This window comes from Schistocerca cancellata, unplaced genomic scaffold, assembly GCF_023864275.1.
Source record: "Schistocerca cancellata isolate TAMUIC-IGC-003103 unplaced genomic scaffold, iqSchCanc2.1 HiC_scaffold_831, whole genome shotgun sequence".
Classification (NCBI taxonomy): Eukaryota; Metazoa; Arthropoda; class Insecta; order Orthoptera; family Acrididae; genus Schistocerca; species Schistocerca cancellata.
In genome coordinates, this window is record NW_026046842.1 from 40,976 (window position 1) to 61,106 (window position 20,131).

General features: G+C 50.8%; 34 non-coding genes across 34 annotated transcripts; all 34 read left to right on the forward strand.

Annotated features, from left to right (window-relative positions):
- Positions 1-453: 453 nt before the first annotated feature.
- Positions 454-525, forward strand: Trnat-cgu (transfer RNA threonine (anticodon CGU)). The gene has a single exon. It is a non-coding gene; the product is annotated as a tRNA-Thr (tRNA).
- A 323-nt stretch (positions 526-848) lies between these two features.
- Trnan-guu (transfer RNA asparagine (anticodon GUU)) lies at positions 849-922 on the forward strand. Its single transcript has one exon. It is a non-coding gene; the product is annotated as a tRNA-Asn (tRNA).
- Positions 923-1,611: 689 nt separating this feature from the next.
- On the forward strand, positions 1,612-1,683 carry Trnat-cgu (transfer RNA threonine (anticodon CGU)). Its single transcript has one exon. It is a non-coding gene; the product is annotated as a tRNA-Thr (tRNA).
- Positions 1,684-2,006: 323 nt separating this feature from the next.
- Positions 2,007-2,080, forward strand: Trnan-guu (transfer RNA asparagine (anticodon GUU)). The gene has a single exon. It is a non-coding gene; the product is annotated as a tRNA-Asn (tRNA).
- Positions 2,081-2,769: 689 nt separating this feature from the next.
- Positions 2,770-2,841, forward strand: Trnat-cgu (transfer RNA threonine (anticodon CGU)). The gene has a single exon. It is a non-coding gene; the product is annotated as a tRNA-Thr (tRNA).
- A 323-nt stretch (positions 2,842-3,164) lies between these two features.
- Trnan-guu (transfer RNA asparagine (anticodon GUU)) lies at positions 3,165-3,238 on the forward strand. Its single transcript has one exon. It is a non-coding gene; the product is annotated as a tRNA-Asn (tRNA).
- Positions 3,239-3,927: 689 nt separating this feature from the next.
- Trnat-cgu (transfer RNA threonine (anticodon CGU)) lies at positions 3,928-3,999 on the forward strand. Its single transcript has one exon. It is a non-coding gene; the product is annotated as a tRNA-Thr (tRNA).
- Positions 4,000-4,322: 323 nt separating this feature from the next.
- Positions 4,323-4,396, forward strand: Trnan-guu (transfer RNA asparagine (anticodon GUU)). The gene has a single exon. It is a non-coding gene; the product is annotated as a tRNA-Asn (tRNA).
- A 689-nt stretch (positions 4,397-5,085) lies between these two features.
- On the forward strand, positions 5,086-5,157 carry Trnat-cgu (transfer RNA threonine (anticodon CGU)). Its single transcript has one exon. It is a non-coding gene; the product is annotated as a tRNA-Thr (tRNA).
- Positions 5,158-5,480: 323 nt separating this feature from the next.
- On the forward strand, positions 5,481-5,554 carry Trnan-guu (transfer RNA asparagine (anticodon GUU)). The gene has a single exon. It is a non-coding gene; the product is annotated as a tRNA-Asn (tRNA).
- Positions 5,555-6,243: 689 nt separating this feature from the next.
- On the forward strand, positions 6,244-6,315 carry Trnat-cgu (transfer RNA threonine (anticodon CGU)). The gene has a single exon. It is a non-coding gene; the product is annotated as a tRNA-Thr (tRNA).
- Positions 6,316-6,638: 323 nt separating this feature from the next.
- On the forward strand, positions 6,639-6,712 carry Trnan-guu (transfer RNA asparagine (anticodon GUU)). Its single transcript has one exon. It is a non-coding gene; the product is annotated as a tRNA-Asn (tRNA).
- A 689-nt stretch (positions 6,713-7,401) lies between these two features.
- Positions 7,402-7,473, forward strand: Trnat-cgu (transfer RNA threonine (anticodon CGU)). Its single transcript has one exon. It is a non-coding gene; the product is annotated as a tRNA-Thr (tRNA).
- A 323-nt stretch (positions 7,474-7,796) lies between these two features.
- Trnan-guu (transfer RNA asparagine (anticodon GUU)) lies at positions 7,797-7,870 on the forward strand. Its single transcript has one exon. It is a non-coding gene; the product is annotated as a tRNA-Asn (tRNA).
- A 689-nt stretch (positions 7,871-8,559) lies between these two features.
- Trnat-cgu (transfer RNA threonine (anticodon CGU)) lies at positions 8,560-8,631 on the forward strand. Its single transcript has one exon. It is a non-coding gene; the product is annotated as a tRNA-Thr (tRNA).
- Positions 8,632-8,954: 323 nt separating this feature from the next.
- On the forward strand, positions 8,955-9,028 carry Trnan-guu (transfer RNA asparagine (anticodon GUU)). Its single transcript has one exon. It is a non-coding gene; the product is annotated as a tRNA-Asn (tRNA).
- A 689-nt stretch (positions 9,029-9,717) lies between these two features.
- On the forward strand, positions 9,718-9,789 carry Trnat-cgu (transfer RNA threonine (anticodon CGU)). The gene has a single exon. It is a non-coding gene; the product is annotated as a tRNA-Thr (tRNA).
- Positions 9,790-10,112: 323 nt separating this feature from the next.
- Trnan-guu (transfer RNA asparagine (anticodon GUU)) lies at positions 10,113-10,186 on the forward strand. The gene has a single exon. It is a non-coding gene; the product is annotated as a tRNA-Asn (tRNA).
- A 689-nt stretch (positions 10,187-10,875) lies between these two features.
- Trnat-cgu (transfer RNA threonine (anticodon CGU)) lies at positions 10,876-10,947 on the forward strand. Its single transcript has one exon. It is a non-coding gene; the product is annotated as a tRNA-Thr (tRNA).
- Positions 10,948-11,270: 323 nt separating this feature from the next.
- On the forward strand, positions 11,271-11,344 carry Trnan-guu (transfer RNA asparagine (anticodon GUU)). The gene has a single exon. It is a non-coding gene; the product is annotated as a tRNA-Asn (tRNA).
- A 689-nt stretch (positions 11,345-12,033) lies between these two features.
- Trnat-cgu (transfer RNA threonine (anticodon CGU)) lies at positions 12,034-12,105 on the forward strand. The gene has a single exon. It is a non-coding gene; the product is annotated as a tRNA-Thr (tRNA).
- Positions 12,106-12,428: 323 nt separating this feature from the next.
- Trnan-guu (transfer RNA asparagine (anticodon GUU)) lies at positions 12,429-12,502 on the forward strand. Its single transcript has one exon. It is a non-coding gene; the product is annotated as a tRNA-Asn (tRNA).
- A 689-nt stretch (positions 12,503-13,191) lies between these two features.
- Trnat-cgu (transfer RNA threonine (anticodon CGU)) lies at positions 13,192-13,263 on the forward strand. Its single transcript has one exon. It is a non-coding gene; the product is annotated as a tRNA-Thr (tRNA).
- A 323-nt stretch (positions 13,264-13,586) lies between these two features.
- Positions 13,587-13,660, forward strand: Trnan-guu (transfer RNA asparagine (anticodon GUU)). The gene has a single exon. It is a non-coding gene; the product is annotated as a tRNA-Asn (tRNA).
- A 689-nt stretch (positions 13,661-14,349) lies between these two features.
- Trnat-cgu (transfer RNA threonine (anticodon CGU)) lies at positions 14,350-14,421 on the forward strand. Its single transcript has one exon. It is a non-coding gene; the product is annotated as a tRNA-Thr (tRNA).
- A 323-nt stretch (positions 14,422-14,744) lies between these two features.
- Trnan-guu (transfer RNA asparagine (anticodon GUU)) lies at positions 14,745-14,818 on the forward strand. The gene has a single exon. It is a non-coding gene; the product is annotated as a tRNA-Asn (tRNA).
- Positions 14,819-15,507: 689 nt separating this feature from the next.
- Trnat-cgu (transfer RNA threonine (anticodon CGU)) lies at positions 15,508-15,579 on the forward strand. The gene has a single exon. It is a non-coding gene; the product is annotated as a tRNA-Thr (tRNA).
- A 323-nt stretch (positions 15,580-15,902) lies between these two features.
- Trnan-guu (transfer RNA asparagine (anticodon GUU)) lies at positions 15,903-15,976 on the forward strand. Its single transcript has one exon. It is a non-coding gene; the product is annotated as a tRNA-Asn (tRNA).
- A 689-nt stretch (positions 15,977-16,665) lies between these two features.
- Trnat-cgu (transfer RNA threonine (anticodon CGU)) lies at positions 16,666-16,737 on the forward strand. The gene has a single exon. It is a non-coding gene; the product is annotated as a tRNA-Thr (tRNA).
- A 323-nt stretch (positions 16,738-17,060) lies between these two features.
- On the forward strand, positions 17,061-17,134 carry Trnan-guu (transfer RNA asparagine (anticodon GUU)). Its single transcript has one exon. It is a non-coding gene; the product is annotated as a tRNA-Asn (tRNA).
- A 689-nt stretch (positions 17,135-17,823) lies between these two features.
- On the forward strand, positions 17,824-17,895 carry Trnat-cgu (transfer RNA threonine (anticodon CGU)). Its single transcript has one exon. It is a non-coding gene; the product is annotated as a tRNA-Thr (tRNA).
- Positions 17,896-18,217: 322 nt separating this feature from the next.
- On the forward strand, positions 18,218-18,291 carry Trnan-guu (transfer RNA asparagine (anticodon GUU)). Its single transcript has one exon. It is a non-coding gene; the product is annotated as a tRNA-Asn (tRNA).
- Positions 18,292-18,980: 689 nt separating this feature from the next.
- Trnat-cgu (transfer RNA threonine (anticodon CGU)) lies at positions 18,981-19,052 on the forward strand. The gene has a single exon. It is a non-coding gene; the product is annotated as a tRNA-Thr (tRNA).
- Positions 19,053-19,375: 323 nt separating this feature from the next.
- Positions 19,376-19,449, forward strand: Trnan-guu (transfer RNA asparagine (anticodon GUU)). The gene has a single exon. It is a non-coding gene; the product is annotated as a tRNA-Asn (tRNA).
- The last annotated feature ends 682 nt before the right edge of the window (positions 19,450-20,131 follow it).

Consider the following 20,131-nt stretch of genomic DNA (forward strand, 5'->3'; position numbering starts at 1 on the left):
TTCAATTTCAGCGTATACGTCGCGAGTGCCATATGACAGGGCCTGTCTCTCGATGTCGATTTCTATTTGGTGTCTCTTAAGTGTCGGTCTGCAGTAGGCCGCTGCTGGCCGAGCGACGTGCAGTCGCCTTACATGAAGCCCCATGGGCAACGCTAGTGCCACTGTCGACAACAGCATACTGCAGCCAGAGAGAGGAGCCGAAAGGCGCATTTCGCAGTCGAGCCACGCAATCCAACAAACTGTGCACTAGGTCAAGATTGTGCAGACCGCAAACGTTTGGTGGCACGACGCTCGTCGTCGATCGTAAGGGCGAAACAGTCAAGAGATGTGGAAAACGGCCATGTGGACACCCCCAGCAGCAGCTGTGTGCCAAATCCGATATCTGGTCGAGGGCTGCAAGATTCAGCATGATGAAGTGACAATTCGGGGAGAGCTCACAAACGCAAAGCTGCCGCCTTCTTAGCTCAGTGGTAGAGCACTGGTCTCGTAAACCAGGGGTCGTGAGTTCGAACCTCACAGAAGGCATTCATTTTTTTAACCTTCCCGCAAGGAGCGGAGCTATCTCGAGCAGCATCTAACACATGGCAGTACACTGAATGAAAGGGATGTTCTACAACCTATAACAAGTATCATGCTGGCCTCAGAGGTTTTCTGATTGCATAGGCAGAACAGTGGTTTGTATGCATTTTGTAGTATGATGTCATGCTTGGCGATGTCATTCGTGTACGAGCCTCGCTACAGTGTGCATGCATTTTATCCATGTGAAGAGGCGTAAGCAGGTGCTACCACTCTGCGAGATTCCTGCAGAAGGCATACGAATTGCGTTGAGATGCAGAGCACAAGTCAAGGCCTCCGTGGCGCAATCGGCTAGCGCGTTCGGCTGTTAACCGAAAGGTTGGTGGTTCGAGCCCACCCAGGGGCGAAATCGTTTTAACCGTCACCGAGGTGAGGACATACGTCAACTTTGTTAGAGATACACAGCTAGTGTGACAACTTGGCTGTGTTTGAGTGATGCCACAGAGCCTTATACACATTCAGCCAAGTGACACTGTAGGTAAAAACATGGCCCTACACAGACGTTCTACTGTTTTCCTATTTCTTCGTCATGTGTGACACTGCAGTAGAGCGACGCCCACTACAAAAGACGTATTCTTTACATTCAATTTCAGCGTATACGTCGCGAGTGCCATATGACAGGGCCTGTCTCTCGATGTCGATTTCTATTTGGTGTCTCTTAAGTGTCGGTCTGCAGTAGGCCGCTGCTGGCCGAGCGACGTGCAGTCGCCTTACATGAAGCCCCATGGGCAACGCTAGTGCCACTGTCGACAACAGCATACTGCAGCCAGAGAGAGGAGCCGAAAGGCGCATTTCGCAGTCGAGCCACGCAATCCAACAAACTGTGCACTAGGTCAAGATTGTGCAGACCGCAAACGTTTGGTGGCACGACGCTCGTCGTCGATCGTAAGGGCGAAACAGTCAAGAGATGTGGAAAACGGCCATGTGGACACCCCCAGCAGCAGCTGTGTGCCAAATCCGATATCTGGTCGAGGGCTGCAAGATTCAGCATGATGAAGTGACAATTCGGGGAGAGCTCACAAACGCAAAGCTGCCGCCTTCTTAGCTCAGTGGTAGAGCACTGGTCTCGTAAACCAGGGGTCGTGAGTTCGAACCTCACAGAAGGCATTCATTTTTTTAACCTTCCCGCAAGGAGCGGAGCTATCTCGAGCAGCATCTAACACATGGCAGTACACTGAATGAAAGGGATGTTCTACAACCTATAACAAGTATCATGCTGGCCTCAGAGGTTTTCTGATTGCATAGGCAGAACAGTGGTTTGTATGCATTTTGTAGTATGATGTCATGCTTGGCGATGTCATTCGTGTACGAGCCTCGCTACAGTGTGCATGCATTTTATCCATGTGAAGAGGCGTAAGCAGGTGCTACCACTCTGCGAGATTCCTGCAGAAGGCATACGAATTGCGTTGAGATGCAGAGCACAAGTCAAGGCCTCCGTGGCGCAATCGGCTAGCGCGTTCGGCTGTTAACCGAAAGGTTGGTGGTTCGAGCCCACCCGGGGGCGAAATCGTTTTAACCGTCACCGAGGTGAGGACATACGTCAACTTTGTTAGAGATACACAGCTAGTGTGACAACTTGGCTGTGTTTGAGTGATGCCACAGAGCCTTATACACATTCAGCCAAGTGACACTGTAGGTAAAAACATGGCCCTACACAGACGTTCTACTGTTTTCCTATTTCTTCGTCATGTGTGACACTGCAGTAGAGCGACGCCCACTACAAAAGACGTATTCTTTACATTCAATTTCAGCGTATACGTCGCGAGTGCCATATGACAGGGCCTGTCTCTCGATGTCGATTTCTATTTGGTGTCTCTTAAGTGTCGGTCTGCAGTAGGCCGCTGCTGGCCGAGCGACGTGCAGTCGCCTTACATGAAGCCCCATGGGCAACGCTAGTGCCACTGTCGACAACAGCATACTGCAGCCAGAGAGAGGAGCCGAAAGGCGCATTTCGCAGTCGAGCCACGCAATCCAACAAACTGTGCACTAGGTCAAGATTGTGCAGACCGCAAACGTTTGGTGGCACGACGCTCGTCGTCGATCGTAAGGGCGAAACAGTCAAGAGATGTGGAAAACGGCCATGTGGACACCCCCAGCAGCAGCTGTGTGCCAAATCCGATATCTGGTCGAGGGCTGCAAGATTCAGCATGATGAAGTGACAATTCGGGGAGAGCTCACAAACGCAAAGCTGCCGCCTTCTTAGCTCAGTGGTAGAGCACTGGTCTCGTAAACCAGGGGTCGTGAGTTCGAACCTCACAGAAGGCATTCATTTTTTTAACCTTCCCGCAAGGAGCGGAGCTATCTCGAGCAGCATCTAACACATGGCAGTACACTGAATGAAAGGGATGTTCTACAACCTATAACAAGTATCATGCTGGCCTCAGAGGTTTTCTGATTGCATAGGCAGAACAGTGGTTTGTATGCATTTTGTAGTATGATGTCATGCTTGGCGATGTCATTCGTGTACGAGCCTCGCTACAGTGTGCATGCATTTTATCCATGTGAAGAGGCGTAAGCAGGTGCTACCACTCTGCGAGATTCCTGCAGAAGGCATACGAATTGCGTTGAGATGCAGAGCACAAGTCAAGGCCTCCGTGGCGCAATCGGCTAGCGTGTTCGGCTGTTAACCGAAAGGTTTGTGGTTCGAGCCCACCCGGGGGCGAAATCGTTTTAACCGTCACCGAGGTGAGGACATACGTCAACTTTGTTAGAGATACACAGCTAGTGTGACAACTTGGCTGTGTTTGAGTGATGCCACAGAGCCTTATACACATTCAGCCAAGTGACACTGTAGGTAAAAACATGGCCCTACACAGACGTTCTACTGTTTTCCTATTTCTTCGTCATGTGTGACACTGCAGTAGAGCGACGCCCACTACAAAAGACGTATTCTTTACATTCAATTTCAGCGTATACGTCGCGAGTGCCATATGACAGGGCCTGTCTCTCGATGTCGATTTCTATTTGGTGTCTCTTAAGTGTCGGTCTGCAGTAGGCCGCTGCTGGCCGAGCGACGTGCAGTCGCCTTACATGAAGCCCCATGGGCAACGCTAGTGCCACTGTCGACAACAGCATACTGCAGCCAGAGAGAGGAGCCGAAAGGCGCATTTCGCAGTCGAGCCACGCAATCCAACAAACTGTGCACTAGGTCAAGATTGTGCAGACCGCAAACGTTTGGTGGCACGACGCTCGTCGTCGATCGTAAGGGCGAAACAGTCAAGAGATGTGGAAAACGGCCATGTGGACACCCCCAGCAGCAGCTGTGTGCCAAATCCGATATCTGGTCGAGGGCTGCAAGATTCAGCATGATGAAGTGACAATTCGGGGAGAGCTCACAAACGCAAAGCTGCCGCCTTCTTAGCTCAGTGGTAGAGCACTGGTCTCGTAAACCAGGGGTCGTGAGTTCGAACCTCACAGAAGGCATTCATTTTTTTAACCTTCCCGCAAGGAGCGGAGCTATCTCGAGCAGCATCTAACACATGGCAGTACACTGAATGAAAGGGATGTTCTACAACCTATAACAAGTATCATGCTGGCCTCAGAGGTTTTCTGATTGCATAGGCAGAACAGTGGTTTGTATGCATTTTGTAGTATGATGTCATGCTTGGCGGTGTCATTCGTGTACGAGCCTCGCTACAGTGTGCATGCATTTTATCCATGTGAAGAGGCGTAAGCAGGTGCTACCACTCTGCGAGATTCCTGCAGAAGGCATACGAATTGCGTTGAGATGCAGAGCACAAGTCAAGGCCTCCGTGGCGCAATCTGCTAGCGCGTTCGGCTGTTAACCGAAAGGTTGGTGGTTCGAGCCCACCCGGGGGCGAAATCGTTTTAACCGTCACCGAGGTGAGGACATACGTCAACTTTGTTAGAGATACACAGCTAGTGTGACAACTTGGCTGTGTTTGAGTGATGCCACAGAGCCTTATACACATTCAGCCAAGTGACACTGTAGGTAAAAACATGGCCCTACACAGACGTTCTACTGTTTTCCTATTTCTTCGTCATGTGTGACACTGCAGTAGAGCGACGCCCACTACAAAAGACGTATTCTTTACATTCAATTTCAGCGTATACGTCGCGAGTGCCATATGACAGGGCCTGTCTCTCGATGTCGATTTCTATTTGGTGTCTCTTAAGTGTCGGTCTGCAGTAGGCCGCTGCTGGCCGAGCGACGTGCAGTCGCCTTACATGAAGCCCCATGGGCAACGCTAGTGCCACTGTCGACAACAGCATACTGCAGCCAGAGAGAGGAGCCGAAAGGCGCATTTCGCAGTCGAGCCACGCAATCCAACAAACTGTGCACTAGGTCAAGATTGTGCAGACCGCAAACGTTTGGTGGCACGACGCTCGTCGTCGATCGTAAGGGCGAAACAGTCAAGAGATGTGGAAAACGGCCATGTGGACACCCCCAGCAGCAGCTGTGTGCCAAATCCGATATCTGGTCGAGGGCTGCAAGATTCAGCATGATGAAGTGACAATTCGGGGAGAGCTCACAAACGCAAAGCTGCCGCCTTCTTAGCTCAGTGGTAGAGCACTGGTCTCGTAAACCAGGGGTCGTGAGTTCGAACCTCACAGAAGGCATTCATTTTTTTAACCTTCCCGCAAGGAGCGGAGCTATCTCGAGCAGCATCTAACACATGGCAGTACACTGAATGAAAGGGATGTTCTACAACCTATAACAAGTATCATGCTGGCCTCAGAGGTTTTCTGATTGCATAGGCAGAACAGTGGTTTGTATGCATTTTGTAGTATGATGTCATGCTTGGCGATGTCATTCGTGTACGAGCCTCGCTACAGTGTGCATGCATTTTATCCATGTGAAGAGGCGTAAGCAGGTGCTACCACTCTGCGAGATTCCTGCAGAAGGCATACGAATTGCGTTGAGATGCAGAGCACAAGTCAAGGCCTCCGTGGCGCAATCGGCTAGCGCGTTCGGCTGTTAACCGAAAGGTTGGTGGTTCGAGCCCACCCGGGGGCGAAATCGTTTTAACCGTCACCGAGGTGAGGACATACGTCAACTTTGTTAGAGATACACAGCTAGTGTGACAACTTGGCTGTGTTTGAGTGATGCCACAGAGCCTTATACACATTCAGCCAAGTGACACTGTAGGTAAAAACATGGCCCTACACAGACGTTCTACTGTTTTCCTATTTCTTCGTCATGTGTGACACTGCAGTAGAGCGACGCCCACTACAAAAGACGTATTCTTTACATTCAATTTCAGCGTATACGTCGCGAGTGCCATATGACAGGGCCTGTCTCTCGATGTCGATTTCTATTTGGTGTCTCTTAAGTGTCGGTCTGCAGTAGGCCGCTGCTGGCCGAGCGACGTGCAGTCGCCTTACATGAAGCCCCATGGGCAACGCTAGTGCCACTGTCGACAACAGCATACTGCAGCCAGAGAGAGGAGCCGAAAGGCGCATTTCGCAGTCGAGCCACGCAATCCAACAAACTGTGCACTAGGTCAAGATTGTGCAGACCGCAAACGTTTGGTGGCACGACGCTCGTCGTCGATCGTAAGGGCGAAACAGTCAAGAGATGTGGAAAACGGCCATGTGGACACCCCCAGCAGCAGCTGTGTGCCAAATCCGATATCTGGTCGAGGGCTGCAAGATTCAGCATGATGAAGTGACAATTCGGGGAGAGCTCACAAACGCAAAGCTGCCGCCTTCTTAGCTCAGTGGTAGAGCACTGGTCTCGTAAACCAGGGGTCGTGAGTTCGAACCTCACAGAAGGCATTCATTTTTTTAACCTTCCCGCAAGGAGCGGAGCTATCTCGAGCAGCATCTAACACATGGCAGTACACTGAATGAAAGGGATGTTCTACAACCTATAACAAGTATCATGCTGGCCTCAGAGGTTTTCTGATTGCATAGGCAGAACAGTGGTTTGTATGCATTTTGTAGTATGATGTCATGCTTGGCGATGTCATTCGTGTACGAGCCTCGCTACAGTGTGCATGCATTTTATCCATGTGAAGAGGCGTAAGCAGGTGCTACCATTCTGCGAGATTCCTGCAGAAGGCATACGAATTGCGTTGAGATGCAGAGCACAAGTCAAGGCCTCCGTGGCGCAATCGGCTAGCGCGTTCGGCTGTTAACCGAAAGGTTGGTGGTTCGAGCCCACCCGGGGGCGAAATCGTTTTAACCGTCACCGAGGTGAGGACATACGTCAACTTTGTTAGAGATACACAGCTAGTGTGACAACTTGGCTGTGTTTGAGTGATGCCACAGAGCCTTATACACATTCAGCCAAGTGACACTGTAGGTAAAAACATGGCCCTACACAGACGTTCTACTGTTTTCCTATTTCTTCGTCATGTGTGACACTGCAGTAGAGCGACGCCCACTACAAAAGACGTATTCTTTACATTCAATTTCAGCGTATACGTCGCGAGTGCCATATGACAGGGCCTGTCTCTCGATGTCGATTTCTATTTGGTGTCTCTTAAGTGTCGGTCTGCAGTAGGCCGCTGCTGGCCGAGCGACGTGCAGTCGCCTTACATGAAGCCCCATGGGCAACGCTAGTGCCACTGTCGACAACAGCATACTGCAGCCAGAGAGAGGAGCCGAAAGGCGCATTTCGCAGTCGAGCCACGCAATCCAACAAACTGTGCACTAGGTCAAGATTGTGCAGACCGCAAACGTTTGGTGGCACGACGCTCGTCGTCGATCGTAAGGGCGAAACAGTCAAGAGATGTGGAAAACGGCCATGTGGACACCCCCAGCAGCAGCTGTGTGCCAAATCCAATATCTGGTCGAGGGCTGCAAGATTCAGCATGATGAAGTGACAATTCGGGGAGAGCTCACAAACGCAAAGCTGCCGCCTTCTTAGCTCAGTGGTAGAGCACTGGTCTCGTAAACCAGGGGTCGTGAGTTCGAACCTCACAGAAGGCATTCATTTTTTTAACCTTCCCGCAAGGAGCGGAGCTATCTCGAGCAGCATCTAACACATGGCAGTACACTGAATGAAAGGGATGTTCTACAACCTATAACAAGTATCATGCTGGCCTCAGAGGTTTTCTGATTGCATAGGCAGAACAGTGGTTTGTATGCATTTTGTAGTATGATGTCATGCTTGGCGATGCCATTCGTGTACGAGCCTCGCTACAGTGTGCATGCATTTTATCCATGTGAAGAGGCGTAAGCAGGTGCTACCATTCTGCGAGATTCCTGCAGAAGGCATACGAATTGCGTTGAGATGCAGAGCACAAGTCAAGGCCTCCGTGGCGCAATCGGCTAGCGCGTTCGGCTGTTAACCGAAAGGTTGGTGGTTCGAGCCCACCTGGGGGCGAAATCGTTTTAACCGTCACCGAGGTGAGGACATACGTCAACTTTGTTAGAGATACACAGCTAGTGTGACAACTTGGCTGTGTTTGAGTGATGCCACAGAGCCTTATACACATTCAGCCAAGTGACACTGTAGGTAAAAACATGGCCCTACACAGACGTTCTACTGTTTTCCTATTTCTTCGTCATGTGTGACACTGCAGTAGAGCGACGCCCACTACAAAAGACGTATTCTTTACATTCAATTTCAGCGTATACGTCGCGAGTGCCATATGACAGGGCCTGTCTCTCGATGTCGATTTCTATTTGGTGTCTCTTAAGTGTCGGTCTGCAGTAGGCCGCTGCTGGCCGAGCGACGTGCAGTCGCCTTACATGAAGCCCCATGGGCAACGCTAGTGCCACTGTCGACAACAGCATACTGCAGCCAGAGAGAGGAGCCGAAAGGCGCATTTCGCAGTCGAGCCACGCAATCCAACAAACTGTGCACTAGGTCAAGATTGTGCAGACCGCAAACGTTTGGTGGCACGACGCTCGTCGTCGATCGTAAGGGCGAAACAGTCAAGAGATGTGGAAAACGGCCATGTGGACACCCCCAGCAGCAGCTGTGTGCCAAATCCAATATCTGGGCGAGGGCTGCAAGATTCAGCATGATGAAGTGACAATTCGGGGAGAGCTCACAAACGCAAAGCTGCCGCCTTCTTAGCTCAGTGGTAGAGCACTGGTCTCGTAAACCAGGGGTCGTGAGTTCGAACCTCACAGAAGGCATTCATTTTTTTAACCTTCCCGCAAGGAGCGGAGCTATCTCGAGCAGCATCTAACACATGGCAGTACACTGAATGAAAGGGATGTTCTACAACCTATAACAAGTATCGTGCTGGCCTCAGAGGTTTTCTGATTGCATAGGCAGAACAGTGGTTTGTATGCATTTTGTAGTATGATGTCATGCTTGGCGATGCCATTCGTGTACGAGCCTCGCTACAGTGTGCATGCATTTTATCCATGTGAAGAGGCGTAAGCAGGTGCTACCATTCTGCGAGATTCCTGCAGAAGGCATACGAATTGCGTTGAGATGCAGAGCACAAGTCAAGGCCTCCGTGGCGCAATCGGCTAGCGCGTTCGGCTGTTAACCGAAAGGTTGGTGGTTCGAGCCCACCTGGGGGCGAAATCGTTTTAACCGTCACCGAGGTGAGGACATACGTCAACTTTGTTAGAGATACACAGCTAGTGTGACAACTTGGCTGTGTTTGAGTGATGCCACAGAGCCTTATACACATTCAGCCAAGTGACACTGTAGGTAAAAACATGGCCCTACACAGACGTTCTACTGTTTTCCTATTTCTTCGTCATGTGTGACACTGCAGTAGAGCGACGCCCACTACAAAAGACGTATTCTTTACATTCAATTTCAGCGTATACGTCGCGAGTGCCATATGACAGGGCCTGTCTCTCGATGTCGATTTCTATTTGGTGTCTCTTAAGTGTCGGTCTGCAGTAGGCCGCTGCTGGCCGAGCGACGTGCAGTCGCCTTACATGAAGCCCCATGGGCAACGCTAGTGCCACTGTCGACAACAGCATACTGCAGCCAGAGAGAGGAGCCGAAAGGCGCATTTCGCAGTCGAGCCACGCAATCCAACAAACTGTGCACTAGGTCAAGATTGTGCAGACCGCAAACGTTTGGTGGCACGACGCTCGTCGTCGATCGTAAGGGCGAAACAGTCAAGAGATGTGGAAAACGGCCATGTGGACACCCCCAGCAGCAGCTGTGTGCCAAATCCAATATCTGGTCGAGGGCTGCAAGATTCAGCATGATGAAGTGACAATTCGGGGAGAGCTCACAAACGCAAAGCTGCCGCCTTCTTAGCTCAGTGGTAGAGCACTGGTCTCGTAAACCAGGGGTCGTGAGTTCGAACCTCACAGAAGGCATTCATTTTTTTAACCTTCCCGCAAGGAGCGGAGCTATCTCGAGCAGCATCTAACACATGGCAGTACACTGAATGAAAGGGATGTTCTACAACCTATAACAAGTATCATGCTGGCCTCAGAGGTTTTCTGATTGCATAGGCAGAACAGTGGTTTGTATGCATTTTGTAGTATGATGTCATGCTTGGCGATGTCATTCGTGTACGAGCCTCGCTACAGTGTGCATGCATTTTATCCATGTGAAGAGGCGTAAGCAGGTGCTACCACTCTGCGAGATTCCTGCAGAAGGCATACGAATTGCGTTGAGATGCAGAGCACAAGTCAAGGCCTCCGTGGCGCAATCGGCTAGCGCGTTCGGCTGTTAACCGAAAGGTTGGTGGTTCGAGCCCACCCGGGGGCGAAATCGTTTTAACCGTCACCGAGGTGAGGACATACGTCAACTTTGTTAGAGATACACAGCTAGTGTGACAACTTGGCTGTGTTTGAGTGATGCCACAGAGCCTTATACACATTCAGCCAAGTGACACTGTAGGTAAAAACATGGCCCTACACAGACGTTCTACTGTTTTCCTATTTCTTCGTCATGTGTGACACTGCAGTAGAGCGACGCCCACTACAAAAGACGTATTCTTTACATTCAATTTCAGCGTATACGTCGCGAGTGCCATATGACAGGGCCTGTCTCTCGATGTCGATTTCTATTTGGTGTCTCTTAAGTGTCGGTCTGCAGTAGGCCGCTGCTGGCCGAGCGACGTGCAGTCGCCTTACATGAAGCCCCATGGGCAACGCTAGTGCCACTGTCGACAACAGCATACTGCAGCCAGAGAGAGGAGCCGAAAGGCGCATTTCGCAGTCGAGCCACGCAATCCAACAAACTGTGCACTAGGTCAAGATTGTGCAGACCGCAAACGTTTGGTGGCACGACGCTCGTCGTCGATCGTAAGGGCGAAACAGTCAAGAGATGTGGAAAACGGCCATGTGGACACCCCCAGCAGCAGCTGTGTGCCAAATCCAATATCTGGTCGAGGGCTGCAAGATTCAGCATGATGAAGTGACAATTCGGGGAGAGCTCACAAACGCAAAGCTGCCGCCTTCTTAGCTCAGTGGTAGAGCACTGGTCTCGTAAACCAGGGGTCGTGAGTTCGAACCTCACAGAAGGCATTCATTTTTTTAACCTTCCCGCAAGGAGCGGAGCTATCTCGAGCAGCATCTAACACATGGCAGTACACTGAATGAAAGGGATGTTCTACAACCTATAACAAGTATCATGCTGGCCTCAGAGGTTTTCTGATTGCATAGGCAGAACAGTGGTTTGTATGCATTTTGTAGTATGATGTCATGCTTGGCGATGTCATTCGTGTACGAGCCTCGCTACAGTGTGCATGCATTTTATCCATGTGAAGAGGCGTAAGCAGGTGCTACCACTCTGCGAGATTCCTGCAGAAGGCATACGAATTGCGTTGAGATGCAGAGCACAAGTCAAGGCCTCCGTGGCGCAATCGGCTAGCGCGTTCGGCTGTTAACCGAAAGGTTGGTGGTTCGAGCCCACCCGGGGGCGAAATCGTTTTAACCGTCACCGAGGTGAGGACATACGTCAACTTTGTTAGAGATACACAGCTAGTGTGACAACTTGGCTGTGTTTGAGTGATGCCACAGAGCCTTATACACATTCAGCCAAGTGACACTGTAGGTAAAAACATGGCCCTACACAGACGTTCTACTGTTTTCCTATTTCTTCGTCATGTGTGACACTGCAGTAGAGCGACGCCCACTACAAAAGACGTATTCTTTACATTCAATTTCAGCGTATACGTCGCGAGTGCCATATGACAGGGCCTGTCTCTCGATGTCGATTTCTATTTGGTGTCTCTTAAGTGTCGGTCTGCAGTAGGCCGCTGCTGGCCGAGCGACGTGCAGTCGCCTTACATGAAGCCCCATGGGCAACGCTAGTGCCACTGTCGACAACAGCATACTGCAGCCAGAGAGAGGAGCCGAAAGGCGCATTTCGCAGTCGAGCCACGCAATCCAACAAACTGTGCACTAGGTCAAGATTGTGCAGACCGCAAACGTTTGGTGGCACGACGCTCGTCGTCGATCGTAAGGGCGAAACAGTCAAGAGATGTGGAAAACGGCCATGTGGACACCCCCAGCAGCAGCTGTGTGCCAAATCCAATATCTGGTCGAGGGCTGCAAGATTCAGCATGATGAAGTGACAATTCGGGGAGAGCTCACAAACGCAAAGCTGCCGCCTTCTTAGCTCAGTGGTAGAGCACTGGTCTCGTAAACCAGGGGTCGTGAGTTCGAACCTCACAGAAGGCATTCATTTTTTTAACCTTCCCGCAAGGAGCGGAGCTATCTCGAGCAGCATCTAACACATGGCAGTACACTGAATGAAAGGGATGTTCTACAACCTATAACAAGTATCATGCTGGCCTCAGAGGTTTTCTGATTGCATAGGCAGAACAGTGGTTTGTATGCATTTTGTAGTATGATGTCATGCTTGGCGATGTCATTCGTGTACGAGCCTCGCTACAGTGTGCATGCATTTTATCCATGTGAAGAGGCGTAAGCAGGTGCTACCACTCTGCGAGATTCCTGCAGAAGGCATACGAATTGCGTTGAGATGCAGAGCACAAGTCAAGGCCTCCGTGGCGCAATCGGCTAGCGCGTTCGGCTGTTAACCGAAAGGTTGGTGGTTCGAGCCCACCCGGGGGCGAAATCGTTTTAACCGTCACCGAGGTGAGGACATACGTCAACTTTGTTAGAGATACACAGCTAGTGTGACAACTTGGCTGTGTTTGAGTGATGCCACAGAGCCTTATACACATTCAGCCAAGTGACACTGTAGGTAAAAACATGGCCCTACACAGACGTTCTACTGTTTTCCTATTTCTTCGTCATGTGTGACACTGCAGTAGAGCGACGCCCACTACAAAAGACGTATTCTTTACATTCAATTTCAGCGTATACGTCGCGAGTGCCATATGACAGGGCCTGTCTCTCGATGTCGATTTCTATTTGGTGTCTCTTAAGTGTCGGTCTGCAGTAGGCCGCTGCTGGCCGAGCGACGTGCAGTCGCCTTACATGAAGCCCCATGGGCAACGCTAGTGCCACTGTCGACAACAGCATACTGCAGCCAGAGAGAGGAGCCGAAAGGCGCATTTCGCAGTCGAGCCACGCAATCCAACAAACTGTGCACTAGGTCAAGATTGTGCAGACCGCAAACGTTTGGTGGCACGACGCTCGTCGTCGATCGTAAGGGCGAAACAGTCAAGAGATGTGGAAAACGGCCATGTGGACACCCCCAGCAGCAGCTGTGTGCCAAATCCAATATCTGGTCGAGGGCTGCAAGATTCAGCATGATGAAGTGACAATTCGGGGAGAGCTCACAAACGCAAAGCTGCCGCCTTCTTAGCTCAGTGGTAGAGCACTGGTCTCGTAAACCAGGGGTCGTGAGTTCGAACCTCACAGAAGGCATTCATTTTTTTAACCTTCCCGCAAGGAGCGGAGCTATCTCGAGCAGCATCTAACACATGGCAGTACACTGAATGAAAGGGATGTTCTACAACCTATAACAAGTATCATGCTGGCCTCAGAGGTTTTCTGATTGCATAGGCAGAACAGTGGTTTGTATGCATTTTGTAGTATGATGTCATGCTTGGCGATGTCATTCGTGTACGAGCCTCGCTACAGTGTGCATGCATTTTATCCATGTGAAGAGGCGTAAGCAGGTGCTACCACTCTGCGAGATTCCTGCAGAAGGCATACGAATTGCGTTGAGATGCAGAGCACAAGTCAAGGCCTCCGTGGCGCAATCGGCTAGCGCGTTCGGCTGTTAACCGAAAGGTTGGTGGTTCGAGCCCACCCGGGGGCGAAATCGTTTTAACCGTCACCGAGGTGAGGACATACGTCAACTTTGTTAGAGATACACAGCTAGTGTGACAACTTGGCTGTGTTTGAGTGATGCCACAGAGCCTTATACACATTCAGCCAAGTGACACTGTAGGTAAAAACATGGCCCTACACAGACGTTCTACTGTTTTCCTATTTCTTCGTCATGTGTGACACTGCAGTAGAGCGACGCCCACTACAAAAGACGTATTCTTTACATTCAATTTCAGCGTATACGTCGCGAGTGCCATATGACAGGGCCTGTCTCTCGATGTCGATTTCTATTTGGTGTCTCTTAAGTGTCGGTCTGCAGTAGGCCGCTGCTGGCCGAGCGACGTGCAGTCGCCTTACATGAAGCCCCATGGGCAACGCTAGTGCCACTGTCGACAACAGCATACTGCAGCCAGAGAGAGGAGCCGAAAGGCGCATTTCGCAGTCGAGCCACGCAATCCAACAAACTGTGCACTAGGTCAAGATTGTGCAGACCGCAAACGTTTGGTGGCACGACGCTCGTCGTCGATCGTAAGGGCGAAACAGTCAAGAGATGTGGAAAACGGCCATGTGGACACCCCCAGCAGCAGCTGTGTGCCAAATCCAATATCTGGTCGAGGGCTGCAAGATTCAGCATGATGAAGTGACAATTCGGGGAGAGCTCACAAACGCAAAGCTGCCGCCTTCTTAGCTCAGTGGTAGAGCACTGGTCTCGTAAACCAGGGGTCGTGAGTTCGAACCTCACAGAAGGCATTCATTTTTTTAACCTTCCCGCAAGGAGCGGAGCTATCTCGAGCAGCATCTAACACATGGCAGTACACTGAATGAAAGGGATGTTCTACAACCTATAACAAGTATCATGCTGGCCTCAGAGGTTTTCTGATTGCATAGGCAGAACAGTGGTTTGTATGCATTTTGTAGTATGATGTCATGCTTGGCGATGCCATTCGTGTACGAGCCTCGCTACAGTGTGCATGCATTTTATCCATGTGAAGAGGCGTAAGCAGGTGCTACCATTCTGCGAGATTCCTGCAGAAGGCATACGAATTGCGTTGAGATGCAGAGCACAAGTCAAGGCCTCCGTGGCGCAATCGGCTAGCGCGTTCGGCTGTTAACCGAAAGGTTGGTGGTTCGAGCCCACCTGGGGGCGAAATCGTTTTAACCGTCACCGAGGTGAGGACATACGTCAACTTTGTTAGAGATACACAGCTAGTGTGACAACTTGGCTGTGTTTGAGTGATGCCACAGAGCCTTATACACATTCAGCCAAGTGACACTGTAGGTAAAAACATGGCCCTACACAGACGTTCTACTGTTTTCCTATTTCTTCGTCATGTGTGACACTGCAGTAGAGCGACGCCCACTACAAAAGACGTATTCTTTACATTCAATTTCAGCGTATACGTCGCGAGTGCCATATGACAGGGCCTGTCTCTCGATGTCGATTTCTATTTGGTGTCTCTTAAGTGTCGGTCTGCAGTAGGCCGCTGCTGGCCGAGCGACGTGCAGTCGCCTTACATGAAGCCCCATGGGCAACGCTAGTGCCACTGTCGACAACAGCATACTGCAGCCAGAGAGAGGAGCCGAAAGGCGCATTTCGCAGTCGAGCCACGCAATCCAACAAACTGTGCACTAGGTCAAGATTGTGCAGACCGCAAACGTTTGGTGGCACGACGCTCGTCGTCGATCGTAAGGGCGAAACAGTCAAGAGATGTGGAAAACGGCCATGTGGACACCCCCAGCAGCAGCTGTGTGCCAAATCCAATATCTGGGCGAGGGCTGCAAGATTCAGCATGATGAAGTGACAATTCGGGGAGAGCTCACAAACGCAAAGCTGCCGCCTTCTTAGCTCAGTGGTAGAGCACTGGTCTCGTAAACCAGGGGTCGTGAGTTCGAACCTCACAGAAGGCATTCATTTTTTTAACCTTCCCGCAAGGAGCGGAGCTATCTCGAGCAGCATCTAACACATGGCAGTACACTGAATGAAAGGGATGTTCTACAACCTATAACAAGTATCATGCTGGCCTCAGAGGTTTTCTGATTGCATAGGCAGAACAGTGGTTTGTATGCATTTTGTAGTATGATGTCATGCTTGGCGATGTCATTCGTGTACGAGCCTCGCTACAGTGTGCATGCATTTTATCCATGTGAAGAGGCGTAAGCAGGTGCTACCACTCTGCGAGATTCCTGCAGAAGGTATACGAATTGCGTTGAGATGCAGAGCACAAGTCAAGGCCTCCGTGGCGCAATCGGCTAGCGCGTTCGGCTGTTAACCGAAAGGTTGGTGGTTCGAGCCCACCCGGGGGCGAAATCGTTTTAACCGTCACCGAGGTGAGGACATACGTCAACTTTGTTAGAGATACACAGCTAGTGTGACAACTTGGCTGTGTTTGAGTGATGCCACAGAGCCTTATACACATTCAGCCAAGTGACACTGTAGGTAAAAACATGGCCCTACACAGACGTTCTACTGTTTTCCTATTTCTTCGTCATGTGTGACACTGCAGTAGAGCGACGCCCACTACAAAAGACGTATTCTTTACATTCAATTTCAGCGTATACGTCGCGAGTGCCATATGACAGGGCCTGTCTCTCGATGTCGATTTCTATTTGGTGTCTCTTAAGTGTCGGTCTGCAGTAGGCCGCTGCTGGCCGAGCGACGTGCAGTCGCCTTACATGAAGCCCCATGGGCAACGCTAGTGCCACTGTCGACAACAGCATACTGCAGCCAGAGAGAGGAGCCGAAAGGCGCAGTTCGCAGTCGAGCCACGCAATCCAACAAACTGTGCACTAGGTCAAGATTGTGCAGACCGCAAACGTTTGGTGGCACGACGCTCGTCGTCGATCGTAAGGGCGAAACAGTCAAGAGATGTGGAAAACGGCCATGTGGACACCCCCAGCAGCAGCTGTGTGCCAAATCCAATATCTGGTCGAGGGCTGCAAGATTCAGCATGATGAAGTGACAATTCGGGGAGAGCTCACAAACGCAAAGCTGCCGCCTTCTTAGCTCAGTGGTAGAGCACTGGTCTCGTAAACCAGGGGTCGTGAGTTCGAACCTCACAGAAGGCATTCATTTTTTTAACCTTCCCGCAAGGAGCGGAGCTATCTCGAGCAGCATCTAACACATGGCAGTACACTGAATGAAAGGGATGTTCTACAACCTATAACAAGTATCATGCTGGCCTCAGAGGTTTTCTGATTGCATAGGCAGAACAGTGGTTTGTATGCATTTTGTAGTATGATGTCATGCTTGGCGATGCCATTCGTGTACGAGCCTCGCTACAGTGTGCATGCATTTTATCCATGTGAAGAGGCGTAAGCAGGTGCTACCATTCTGCGAGATTCCTGCAGAAGGCATACGAATTGCGTTGAGATGCAGAGCACAAGTCAAGGCCTCCGTGGCGCAATCGGCTAGCGCGTTCGGCTGTTAACCGAAAGGTTGGTGGTTCGAGCCCACCTGGGGGCGAAATCGTTTTAACCGTCACCGAGGTGAGGACATACGTCAACTTTGTTAGAGATACACAGCTAGTGTGACAACTTGGCTGTGTTTGAGTGATGCCACAGAGCCTTATACACATTCAGCCAAGTGACACTGTAGGTAAAAACATGGCCCTACACAGACGTTCTACTGTTTTCCTATTTCTTCGTCATGTGTGACACTGCAGTAGAGCGACGCCCACTACAAAAGACGTATTCTTTACATTCAATTTCAGCGTATACGTCGCGAGTGCCATATGACAGGGCCTGTCTCTCGATGTCGATTTCTATTTGGTGTCTCTTAAGTGTCGGTCTGCAGTAGGCCGCTGCTGGCCGAGCGACGTGCAGTCGCCTTACATGAAGCCCCATGGGCAACGCTAGTGCCACTGTCGACAACAGCATACTGCAGCCAGAGAGAGGAGCCGAAAGGCGCATTTCGCAGTCGAGCCACACAATCCAACAAACTGTGCACTAGGTCAAGATTGTGCAGACCGCAAACGTTTGGTGGCACGACGCTCGTCGTCGATCGTAAGGGCGAAACAGTCAAGAGATGTGGAAAACGGCCATGTGGACACCCCCAGCAGCAGCTGTGTGCCAAATCCAATATCTGGTCGAGGGCTGCAAGATTCAGCATGATGAAGTGACAATTCGGGGAGAGCTCACAAACGCAAAGCTGCCGCCTTCTTAGCTCAGTGGTAGAGCACTGGTCTCGTAAACCAGGGGTCGTGAGTTCGAACCTCACAGAAGGCATTCATTTTTTTAACCTTCCCGCAAGGAGCGGAGCTATCTCGAGCAGCATCTAACACATGGCAGTACACTGAATGAAAGGGATGTTCTACAACCTATAACAAGTACATGCTGGCCTCAGAGGTTTTCTGATTGCATAGGCAGAACAGTGGTTTGTATGCATTTTGTAGTATGATGTCATGCTTGGCGATGTCATTCGTGTACGAGCCTCGCTACAGTGTGCATGCATTTTATCCATGTGAAGAGGCGTAAGCAGGTGCTACCACTCTGCGAGATTCCTGCAGAAGGCATACGAATTGCGTTGAGATGCAGAGCACAAGTCAAGGCCTCCGTGGCGCAATCGGCTAGCGCGTTCGGCTGTTAACCGAAAGGTTGGTGGTTCGAGCCCACCCGGGGGCGAAATCGTTTTAACCGTCACCGAGGTGAGGACATACGTCAACTTTGTTAGAGATACACAGCTAGTGTGACAACTTGGCTGTGTTTGAGTGATGCCACAGAGCCTTATACACATTCAGCCAAGTGACACTGTAGGTAAAAACATGGCCCTACACAGACGTTCTACTGTTTTCCTATTTCTTCGTCATGTGTGACACTGCAGTAGAGCGACGCCCACTACAAAAGACGTATTCTTTACATTCAATTTCAGCGTATACGTCGCGAGTGCCATATGACAGGGCCTGTCTCTCGATGTCGATTTCTATTTGGTGTCTCTTAAGTGTCGGTCTGCAGTAGGCCGCTGCTGGCCGAGCGACGTGCAGTCGCCTTACATGAAGCCCCATGGGCAACGCTAGTGCCACTGTCGACAACAGCATACTGCAGCCAGAGAGAGGAGCCGAAAGGCGCATTTCGCAGTCGAGCCACACAATCCAACAAACTGTGCACTAGGTCAAGATTGTGCAGACCGCAAACGTTTGGTGGCACGACGCTCGTCGTCGATCGTAAGGGCGAAACAGTCAAGAGATGTGGAAAACGGCCATGTGGACACCCCCAGCAGCAGCTGTGTGCCAAATCCAATATCTGGTCGAGGGCTGCAAGATTCAGCATGATGAAGTGACAATTCGGGGAGAGCTCACAAACGCAAAGCTGCCGCCTTCTTAGCTCAGTGGTAGAGCACTGGTCTCGTAAACCAGGGGTCGTGAGTTCGAACCTCACAGAAGGCATTCATTTTTTTAACCTTCCCGCAAGGAGCGGAGCTATCTCGAGCAGCATCTAACACATGGCAGTACACTGAATGAAAGGGATGTTCTACAACCTATAACAAGTATCATGCTGGCCTCAGAGGTTTTCTGATTGCATAGGCAGAACAGTGGTTTGTATGCATTTTGTAGTATGATGTCATGCTTGGCGATGTCATTCGTGTACGAGCCTCGCTACAGTGTGCATGCATTTTATCCATGTGAAGAGGCGTAAGCAGGTGCTACCACTCTGCGAGATTCCTGCAGAAGGCATACGAATTGCGTTGAGATGCAGAGCACAAGTCAAGGCCTCCGTGGCGCAATCGGCTAGCGCGTTCGGCTGTTAACCGAAAGGTTGGTGGTTCGAGCCCACCCGGGGGCGAAATCGTTTTAACCGTCACCGAGGTGAGGACATACGTCAACTTTGTTAGAGATACACAGCTAGTGTGACAACTTGGCTGTGTTTGAGTGATGCCACAGAGCCTTATACACATTCAGCCAAGTGACACTGTAGGTAAAAACATGGCCCTACACAGACGTTTCACTGTTTTCCTATTTCTTCGTCATGTGTGACACTGCAGTAGAGCGACGCCCACTACAAAAGACGTATTCTTTACATTCAATTTCAGCGTATACGTCGCGAGTGCCATATGACAGGGCCTGTCTCTCGATGTCGATTTCTATTTGGTGTCTCTTAAGTGTCGGTCTGCAGTAGGCCGCTGCTGGCCGAGCGACGTGCAGTCGCCTTACATGAAGCCCCATGGGCAACGCTAGTGCCACTGTCGACAACAGCATACTGCAGCCAGAGAGAGGAGCCGAAAGGCGCATTTCGCAGTCGAGCCACACAATCCAACAAACTGTGCACTAGGTCAAGATTGTGCAGACCGCAAACGTTTGGTGGCACGACGCTCGTCGTCGATCGTAAGGGCGAAACAGTCAAGAGATGTGGAAAACGGCCATGTGGACACCCCCAGCAGCAGCTGTGTGCCAAATCCAATATCTGGTCGAGGGCTGCAAGATTCAGCATGATGAAGTGACAATTCGGGGAGAGCTCACAAACGCAA